The sequence below is a fragment of the Lissotriton vulgaris genome, chromosome 12 (genome assembly GCF_964263255.1).
Source record: "Lissotriton vulgaris chromosome 12, aLisVul1.2, whole genome shotgun sequence".
NCBI classification, from domain to species: Eukaryota; Metazoa; Chordata; class Amphibia; order Caudata; family Salamandridae; genus Lissotriton; species Lissotriton vulgaris.
The window spans coordinates 722,378,440-722,389,742 of record NC_141700.1 but is presented as its reverse complement, the minus strand read 5'-3'; the positions used below and the strand labels follow the sequence as shown (position 1 = coordinate 722,389,742).

The following is an 11,303-nucleotide window of genomic DNA, read 5'->3' as shown; positions in this document are numbered from 1 at the left end:
TGAAGGCCCTTGTCAGAGATTGAGACATCAGAAAGAAGGGCAGTACTGTCCCAGCTCAAGCAGAATGAGGGCGGCTGACTGACTTGGGGATGGGAAACAGGCTCAGAAATGTATAATACGGGGAGGTCTTAATCTAGAACTAGACAGCAGGCTAGACCTCTCCGCACAGAGGGCTGGGCACAGTGGAGAGTCCTCCTTTGGGGCAGACCTCGCTCAAGAAGAATGGCCCAGCAGATATATGGAGGTCCTGTTTGTCCGCATTGCACACATATTATCCAGGTTGGACCATTTCGTGGGATCCTCACACATCATGGGTAGAGTGAAGGAGGCAGAGATGTGGACGTTGATTTCCCATGTTTATTCCCATATTGATCTTTGCTCGGCAACACAGCAAGATGGCTGAATGGAACTGCACCACATTGTGCAAAAAGTTACAGGTTTTTTAGGAAATCGTGTTTTTTGTGAGTAAATGTAAATCCTTTCAGCCATTTTTGAGAAATAACCATTTAAAGAGGTGCTCAGATTGGGCTTGAAGGAGCTAAATTCTTAGGAATATGATTCAGTGAGAGTTGTTTGGTACAAACATTTTTTTAAATAGGGTCATTTGATTGACAGGGAGATTTCTCTCCCATCATCCATTTCAGTACAGTGGAATCAAGACCTATTTTGCCAGTTGCAACACACAAGAAAATGTTGCTGCCACCAACACCAAACTCAGGGACTCGGCCCCAGTGTTCACTAGGGTGAGGGGGCAGGGTATGGACATCTCGACACCATTGTGTACACTCCTGGAGCATACACAGGATAAACGAAGACAACGAGCTTGTTAACAAGAGACACAGCACTTCCTAGGGTATTGTATCAGGAAGCACATACGCACCAGACACAGCTCACCTACAGCAGTCATTGCACAGCCTCTTATATAGTGATGACGACAGCAGACACGGTGTAAAGCAGACGGAGTTCACCCACAGGAGACACTGAATTTTAATTACAACTGCATGTACGTCCAGGGGCGCAACTAGGTCTTAATTTCGGGGGGGCTAACATGGCAAATGAAGGGGCGTGGCTAATGTTAAAAAAATGGGGCGGGGCTAAAATGGTAGATAATCAGGATCGATTAATGCTCAGGTCAAGTGGAGAAAACGTGATGAATTCTGCATTTGAAACTGGACAACAATTAGAGCACACATTTTTGTTAATTTGATGCATTTATGTCCTATTGTCTTATGAAAAAGGAACAGAATGTACTGAATTAAAAGACCAATTTAATATATTTTTCTACAAAGTACTTTAGGAACACAATATAACCAATTTTCACAATGCCATTTCAAGGCGACGACCCTTTTTTCGCCAGTTCGTCAACAATTGCTTCTATAGGAGGACAATGTGCTCGTGAAATGTTTATCATTGCAAGTCCAAAACCCATACCCACCCTGAACCCTAAAATTACCCCTGGTACCCCAAAACCCATACCCACCTGAACCCCAAAGTTACCCCCTTGGCACACCAAAACCCATACGCGCCCTGAACCCTAAAATTACCCCAGGTACCCAAAAACTCATACCCACCCTGAACGCTAAAATTACCCCTGGCACCCCAAAACCCATACCCACGCTAAACCCTCATATTACCGCTTGCCCCTAAAATCCATTACCACCCGAACCTCCAAATTACACCCCTGGCACCCCAAAACCCATAACCACCGAACCCTAAAACTACCCCCTCGCACCCCAAAACCCATTACCACCCTGAACCCTGAAATCATCCCCCTAGAACCCAACCCCCATACCCATGCTGATCCCTGAAATTACACCCTTGCCCCCAAAACCATACCCACCCTGAACCCTAAATTTACCTCTGGCACCCCAAAACCTATACCTGTACTGATCCTTAAAATTACAACATTGCCCCCTCAAATCCATTACCACCCTGAACCACAAAATTACCCCCTAGCACCGCAAAACCCGTGCCCACCCTGAACCCTAAAATCACCCCCTGGAGCCCCAAAACTCATACCTGCGCTGATCCCTAAAATTACACCCTTGCCCCCCAAAACCCATACACACCCTGAACCTTAAAATTACCCCTGGCACCCCAAAACACATACCCATACTGAACATTTAATTCCCCCCTGCCACCCCAAAACCCATACCCACCCTGAACCCTAAAATTACCCCTGGCACACCAAAACACATACCTACGCTGAACCCTAAAATTACCCCCTGGCAACCAAAACCCATTACCACCCTGAACCCTAAAATTACCCCCCGCTACCCCAAAACCCATACCCACCCTGAACCCTAAAATTGCCCCCCTGACACCTGAAAACCCAAACCCACCCTGAAACCTAAAATGCTCCCTCTCCCACCCTAAACCCCATACCCGCACTGAATCCTAAAATTAACCCCATGGCACCCCAAAACCCATTACCACCCTAAACCCTAAAATTACCCCCCGACACCCCAAAACCCACACCTGCCCTGAACCCAAAAATTACCCCTGGCACACCAAAACACATACCCACGCTGAACCCTAAAATTAACCCCCTCACACCCTAAAACCCATACCCGCCCTGAACCCTAAAATTAACCCCATGGCACCCCAAAACCCATTATTTCCCTGAACCCTAAAGTTACCCCCTAGCACCCCAAATCCCATACCGACCCCAAACCCTAAAATTACCCCTGGAACTCCAAAAACCATGCCCTCCCTGAACCCTAAAGTTACCCCTGGCACCTGAAAACCCATACCCATTCTGTTCCCTAAAATTATCCACCGGCACCCCAAAACCCATACCCACCCCAAACCCTAAAATTACCCCCTGGCATCCCAAAACCCATTACCACCCTGAACCCTAAAATCACCACCCTGGAACCTTAAAATTGCCCCTGGCACCCCAAAACCCATACCCACGCTGAACCCTAAAATTAACCTCATGGCACCCCAAAACCCATACCCACCCTGAACCTTAAAATTACCCCTGGCACCCCAAAACCCATACCCATGCTGAATCATAAATTCCCCCCTGGCACCCCATAACCCATACCCATCCTAAACCATAAATTCTCCCCTGGCACCCCATAACCCATACCCACCCTGAACCCTAAAATTGCCCCCTGACACACCAAAACCTATACCTGCCTTGAACCCTAAAATTACCCCTGGCATACCAAAACACATACCCACGCTGAACCCTATAATTACCCCCTGGCACCCCAAAACCCATACCCGCCCTGATCCCTAAAATTACCCCCCTGGGGGTTCACTCACTGAAACAGTTAGCGGCTGGCTGTCTGGCTCGGGCTGCTGGGCCTCTCAGAAGCCATAATAAATATCATTCTCGGATCGGATGCGCAGCCTTCTTGCATCGTTTCAGTGCGTGTCATCTTAGCCCGGGCAGAGGAGGCGACGGGGGGGGGGGGGGGGGGGGGGGGCTGAAGCCCGGTGAGCCCAATGGGTGTTGCGCGCCTGTGTACGTCTGTGTGTATTTACACACTCATTTATGCATGTGGCAATGCGCCCCCATACTGCACGTGGCAGTGGCCCACATGCATCAAGCATTTTTGTAGTCGCAAACGGTGCGATTACTTAAAATCGGCCGTTTGCGAATGCAAAAGTGCTTTTTGGGATGCATGAAGCAATTTTAGAATTCGTAACATTGTTGCGAGTTCTAAAATTGCAGGTGCTTTTAAGAAGTCGCAGATGTGCGATTTCTTAAAAGCAATGCATCATTACTTTCACAAGTGCAAAGTCGCAATTAGGGTGCCAAATTTACCGAGTGGTTGAACCACTCAGTAAATTTGCAAAAAGTGTTTAAAATGCTGCAAATGTTTTTTTTTTACATTCATGTTTCACACACACATGTCCTTAGGACATGTGTGTGTGAAACATGATGTGAAAAATACATTTCAGGGGTGCATGGGGGGGTCCTTTGGACCCCCCCCTGCACCCATGAAATTTTCAGAGTGCCACTCACAATTTGCTGATGCCTTCCCATTGACTCCTATGGGCCTTTTGGCCCATAGGAAGCAATAGGAATTGCGAAAATGCACTTAAGAATTCGGTATTCATTTGGGATTCGGTAAAAATTGCGATTTTTACTGAATCCCAAATGAATACCGAAAACAATGATGCATAGCATTTTGCACTTCTTAATTTGCGATTCCTTATTTTTCGCCAATTAGGAAGTGCAAAATGTGTCCATTCAGATGCTTGATCATTATTTACCACATGTGTGTTTGGCAACAGTACGGTTTTTTCACTTTCCTTTATGGACGCCTTTTACATGTTTTCTCCCGTCATCTTTTTAGTTGCAGACCTTGTATTTCTTTGTATCTACAGTCTAGTCTGCTTGCTAAGGGACCAGGAGCCTTGGAAATAACCCTGTTCATGCACACATCAGTATGTCCGGGCCATAGGGCATCTCCATCTCAAGAAAATGCAGTCAAACCATAGGTCCCATTCTGAGTAAATGGTGTTTCTACATCTTTACTGGAAGAGGACCCCTGAAGAGCATCTGGTGGACCGTTTTGTTTAAGAACATCATTTCCCTGGGTATCAGGCATGCTATAAATACAGCTTCTGTACCTTTAATTTGCCAAAACTTGGAACCCCAAATTCTTTTCACATTCATGTTTTCTTTCCAGTATTCATCGCCTTGTATAGCAAGAGCTTCAATAAAGTGTACATAGTTTACGAATGTGTGATTGGTAAACAGATTTGTAAGGGTTCTCTGTTTTTTGGGGGCGGCAAAAATAAGATGGATTTGACCTGTCATCGCTATAAAATGAGTCTGTGTCACTATTCCATGTGTATGGGGGCCCGGGGCCCCAACCCATTCCAGTCAAGATGCTCCGTAATGAGTTGAAATATGAATGTTTATTAAGGCGTACATGTAAGTGACAGGATTCTAAGCACAGTAGGTACCAGAAACTGGAGAACTGACTATGTCCAGTACTCCACATTGAAAAGAATGGAGCAATTTATGGCGAGAAAGTTCGTAAAAGGATAGAGTGTAGCTCTTAAAACATGGATATGCTGTCAGAGCCACGATATATGTAATATCTAGATGAGCGAACAATCGGCCCGGTGCAATGCTGGTTTTCGAAACCACACCACCAGAGACACTAGAGCAGAGGTCTTCAAACTTTTGGGTGCCGAGACCCCCCTGTCAACATTTTCAGTCATAAGGACCCCCTCCTGACAAACATTTCTAAACCTGTAGGCAGGGCTTCTGGAATTACGAGGCAGGTGAGGACCAAATTACACGGAAGGCTTGACTAAATTGTGTGAGAGGAAAATGTAAATGTTATGTGATGCCACGTTATTTTGGGATAGAATTGCTTAATTATTTTGACATTTTTTTGCTCACAATAAAACCGTACCAGTTTATAACCAAAATACAGCAATTAACATCAGAAAGATGTCTAGTCCGCAGGAATACGTGCTGCCACATTAGAAGCTCACCTGGCCCTGTCCGGGAGCAGCAGGGGTCCCTAAAACCCTGCCCTCTGTGGATGAGAAGAGTGCCCATGTGAGTGCACGGTGAGCGATGCAACAGTATGAGAGTAGTGAAAGAGGAGTGACTGCAGGGTGAGTGCGGTGGCCATATGAATTTGAGTGTGGATATAAGTGCAGAGTGGGATGAAAGAATGCATGGTTAATGATGGGCTTGTTTGAGCGAGTTGCAAATTGAGCAGTGAGGGGGCAGGTGAATGAGGTGTCACATGAGTGCAGGATGAGTGCAGATGAGTAGCGTGACTGCAGGTTGAGGTGCAGGGAGAACATTGCAAGTGCATTGTGATTGCAGAGTGATCACTGTGAGTGCAGGGTGAGAGGGTGAATGATGTGAGTGCATGGTGATCAGTGTGAGTGCATTGTGATCGCTGTGAATGCAGGGTGAGCATGAAAGTGAAGTGCTAGAATGAGGAGTGAGCTCTCTGAATGCAGGGTGCATTTCCAGACACTTGAAGTAACTCAACATATTATTGACTGCGGCGTAGGGTTTAAGATATAGGTTAAACTATTGCTATTATGACATTAATCAGGGATCGAGGGTGGAGGGTGGAGGAAATAAATATTCTGATCTTGCAACATACTTCCAGTCCTATGATTAGGGTTGCCTGCTCAATATTTTGATGTCCCAGACGGTACAAAAATAAGCAGTCACGTAAAGCTGTATATTTCACCACTCATCTGTGCATACTTGGAACAGCAAATATAAATAGAAAGCACTTTTAATTGTGTTCTAGGGCTGCCTCAATGATCCATGACTGATAAAGGGAACAGAGACCGAAAAGTCACATTACGAATGTATTTATTTATGCGTTTTTATATAGCGCGGACTTTACCCGAAGGTGTCAGAGTGCTTCACAATGTATTTCATGAAAAGAAATAATAAAAAGTAGAGTTGCCAAAAGAAAAAAATACCAGCCATTTCTCTTGTAACACACTGTTTGCTACCTCTCACATTTTGTTTGCTTTCGATACTTGCACAAGTGCCACCATTGCCTACGTAACGATTGTTCTTGTGTTTGAGTGTGCCATTTATTGCAGTATTATACCTCTACTTTTACTTTGTACGCTTTTGTAACCTATCACTTTTTCCTCCTGTAATGTACCGTTTGCTACCTCTTGTATTTTGGTTGCTCACTATTGTCACTTTTGCCTCATGTAACTTAACGTTTGCTTTTGTACTTTGTTCACTTGTAATTTTCTCCTCATGTAACATTACTGTTCCTATTCTCACACTATTGCAGTAAATATAAAATACAAATGTAACGGAAAGGCTGAGTTGGGGCCCAGGGGGTACTGGAACTATAAAAAAAAAACTAAGCCTCAGCGACCAGTTTTCAAAAGCTATGTAAATATGTAAATGGCCGTTAACGACCTGTGAAAAACTCAGGGGTGCCGGGCTGTGCTGGAGATAAGACTGCAGACACAGCCCAGCGCAGCTCACAGCAGCTCGAGCTGAGACACACTATGGGGGAGGAGGGGGCCTGAATCTATGTAGTCAGATGGGCCTGGGGAAGAAGTGTGATCGGGAATGCGCGACCCCCTTTCAATCACTCCGTGGCCCCCCTGGGGGTCGCGCCCCACACTTTGAAGACCCTGCACTAGAGCATTACTCCAAGAGGCCTTAGACCGCTCGACCACGAGATCTCACGTACACCATGTTGTCAGGGGTGAGTTACTTTTGCTGCCGAAAACATGTGACACATAGCGGAAAACGTTGCTTTTTAAAACAAATACAAAACGATTGAACAACTGTGAGAGTCAGATATAAAAATTGACGGGGAGCAATAGAAATGTCTCACCGGAGAGAAGAGGGCGGCTGCCTGGTGAGCAATGCTTACTGAAGATGAAATCTGTATAACTCACACACCGCCCAAGCATTCTCCGGCCAATCGAGTCTCCAGCAATTATCGTAAAATACACAACTCTCGGACAGAGGTTTATTCAAACCAGTTTAGAAACATCTGCTCTAATATGTCAACGTGACTTGATAATATTCCTAGCAGTAGTGCATAGTCACTGAGTTGCTGACTCATCATCTACCATGTCTGTGTCCAAAAGTTTGTTCGTTGTAATTTCTAGAGCCTTTTACATGTTTTCTCCTGTCATCTTTTTAGTTGCAGACCTTGTATTTATCAGATGAATTCTAGATCAGCCATTGTCCGTCTGGGTAGCGGGAAACCTTCAGTGAGGACTGTTTCCATTTGCAGGAAGGAAGATGTCGCCTGCACGGTGCCCAGGGGGGCATGGGTACCCTCTGATACCACATCTTCTGCTACTGACCCCCCTGGGCTCTAAGTGGGTGGTGTGATGTCCCATGGCTTTGTTCTGGATCGTTTGTGGTTGGGGTGGAGTGGAGTCACGCAGGGTTCGCTGGTAGCACGGGCCAGGGTTGTTGTCCAGGTATGTGGTTGATAGTCTGTGCAGGCCCCTGGGCATCGCACTATTGACTGCTACAACTTTGCTCTTTGACGGGCGGGGATTGGTGGAAGGATCAGTGGTGGTTTCTTCGCTAAGGAGGAGCGTCGCCCAACTGCTTTATGCAGTGTAAAAAACAATGATAACTAAAAATGATAATAGCCATTGTTTTTATCACTTTCTTTTTCTGGTTTCTGATGCGGGTGGGCTGGACGGCCAGAGCAGGGGCCAGGAGGAGGAGTGGTTGCTCCGCTCTAAAGTGCTCATAACTATTTGGCCGACCCTCTTGGCCCGAACATAACAATCAGGCACACTTTGCATGTTTTTCACCCAGCCTGCATTACAGTCTTGGTGCAGAACATGCCCTGGTCCCCATTCCCCATCTGAGCACCGAATCACGCGCTCAGACTAAGCATAACGCTGGTTCCTGCATTCGAGGATCGAGTGGCAGCGTCGAGCGGACGGAGAGGCAGCGGCCGGCCATGTGGCTGGTCTGAGGTGAGGTAAGAGGTACCAAAATCTGTTGTGGACATGGCACTATAGAAGCCCTGCCTTGCCTCATATCCATGTTGAATCATTGACTATTGCACCAGAGAGAGCAGTGATCTTGATCTGTCGGCTAAGTATCTCCTCAATATCCACAGACTCCTTGACTCTTCCAGAAGGGCCCTTGACCTGGCGATAAAACTGATTTGCCCTTGTTCGGTTCTGATTAGCATACGCAGATTACTTGATACATACGATGCTGGCCCTGAAACGTCTGGGCAACATCATCTTCCTATTCAGACAGCAGGACCTTGGCACTAGAGGTTTGGTGCTTCAATGGATCATCCTTTTGATGGATCAAAAACAAGGAAGTTCACTGTCAACTTCCTAGTTTGTAGTCTAAGAACTACCTCTGGATGTTCTGTCAGATATATGTCATGAATTGCGCAATGGAGAACCTATCACATATATGGCTGAACTCTTTCATATGGTCCCAGTAAAAGGAGACTCTGCTTAAGGTTCTTTGTCAAACTGCATCATGTGCCAAGCCTTGTATCTCTTGACAGTCTCTTAAACACACCACAGTTTGTATGAGGAAAAATGATTCTCAATTTTCTCTTGTCCTCAAAGAATCTCATAAGCCGTGTTTTAAACAAGTATTCATCTTAAAGCCCAATTGGGTCCACTTGCTTTCAATGCCATCCAAGACCTACCTTCCAGTTAGAGTGATCCAGCGTGCCTACAAAGCTTTCGTCCGTCACATGATTGTTCACAAGTAGACCAGACTCTGTTGTCATTTGCAGCCAGAGACTTGTTTGGGGGATGTGACTGAAGGGCTACGTTTGTGTGTGGATCCAGCACCCTCTCAGCAGGGAGTCTACTTATTGGCTTGGCTCTACCACTAGAAGTTGTGCTTTTACGGAGGCTTCATGGAAGTGCCTGTTCTTTAGATTACGATGAATCTGACTGTGACCCAAGGTCTGGACTCTGTGCAGAAGACTCAGCTGATCCCGATGGCTGCTCTCACGTGACTCAGTGGGGGTTATTTTTGCAATAGTAAAGTGTGTCCCTTGGAGGACACCGTCTGCCATGTGTGACACAATAGATGGCATGCGCCATCTGTCAACAGTGGTCCAGCCTGTCCTTTAGAGGGCACGGGGAAAGGCCATGAGTGGCAGTCAGTGCACAGGGGCGGAGGGAAGCTTTCAGGCCTCTGGGCCTTTGTGGGGTCCCTTTATGTAAACCTGGATCCCAGCAGAGAGGCGTGCAGGCCTCTGGGGGACGAGGGATCAGAGGCAATGTATGATTAAGGTCCGCCTTGCAGGTCATAGGTCATAGAAACGAAATTTCAAAAATCTGTAAGCTGTGGCAGTCAGACTCACAGATAAAATGGAGGGAAATCGATGGAGAACGTTTCCTTTATCATCACTTCCGCCTCTCAGGAAGACAGGGTTGCCTATTGCACTGCCAGTGACGTAGCCAAGGTGGCATGGGCCCTAAAGCAAGCAACGAAAATGCCCTCGTTTCATCCATGGTTGGGTATCAATTAACAGACATAATTGGGACTCCGTGGTCAGCTCAGCATCACGGTACCACTGCACCATCTTCACATATTATAGATATCAAGGCTAAGCTATGCCCCCACACATTGCAAAAAATGAGGACTTTATTCTGTGCTAAAGAAATGCACCTCACTACAGGACTCTCACCCCACAAAAATGTGACTATTAACACATTTCAACCAAATTATGACATGCAGACCCCTGCAGCTGGGGAGTCTCTTCTTCTGCATTAGCCAGACAGCCCCTGATCCGTTTCTGTTGACCCGGGCCCTTGCCTTTGTCTGTGCACATGACCCCTGTGCTTCTATCCAGAATTTTAAGTCAAATCTTTGCTTTAACCCCCTCCATCTCCAAAGCGGGAACTTATGTACGACAAACGTATATTTAAAAGTCTGTCGCTTATATTTTCGATTATGAAACATTTTAATAAAACAGTTAAATGTGTATCGACCATGGCTTCTCAGTTGTTTTAATTTGTTTTACATTTGTGAAAACCGATGCTGTTAATAAGATAACAGTGAAGACGTGTTTGCTATAATTCCTTTACATCATTTCTTTCCACAATACAATAATCATTTACAAATAAAGTGGATATTTAATCCCCAAAAAACGTGAGTACCCAACTGCCATTGCCACCCACAATGCCGTGACTCGGATTCGAACCGAGAAAGCCATATACACAGATGTGGAAATGGTTGTAGTTAATAAGATTATAGGGAAGATGTGTTTGCTATAATTTCTCTATATAATATAGGAATCATTTACAAAGAAAAGTAAATATTAAAAATACATCGCCCAACTGCCGTGACATTGCCACCCGCAATGCCGTGACCCGGATTCGAACCGAGAAAGCCATATATACAGTTGGGGAAATGGTTGTAGTTAATAAGATTTTAGGGAAGATGTGTTTGCTATAATGTCTTTATGTAATATAGGAATAATTTACAAAGTAAAGTAAATATAAAAAATACATCGCCCAACTGCCGTGACATTGCCACCCGCAATGCCGTGACCCGGATTCGAACCGGGGTTGCTGCGGCCACAACGCAGAGTACTAACCACTATACGATCACGGCGAGCTACTTGGGCTCTGTGCTGATCTTCGGTTGTAGCTTTGATGGCTGTCAGCTGTGTGCTGCTGTGAAGGTCTGTGACAGTGTGAGGACTGGTTCTGAAATGTCCACAGTACCCTATCGATCTTCCTTTGTAGGCCAGAAGACAAGGCAAAGTCTTTACATCCATACTAAGCACACAGACGGAGTTTCCTCGCCACGCTGTGTGTTAGCCCACTCTCTTATGCACGTTTGGAGCAGAAAGTGA

The 11,303-nt window shown here is 45.8% G+C and overlaps 1 non-coding gene across 1 annotated transcript; it reads right to left on the bottom strand.

The window, feature by feature from the left end:
* Positions 1-10,987: 10,987 nt before the first annotated feature.
* Positions 10,988-11,059, bottom strand: TRNAH-GUG (transfer RNA histidin (anticodon GUG)). Its single transcript has one exon. It is a non-coding gene; the product is annotated as a tRNA-His (tRNA).
* Between the last annotated feature and the right edge of the window lie 244 nt (positions 11,060-11,303).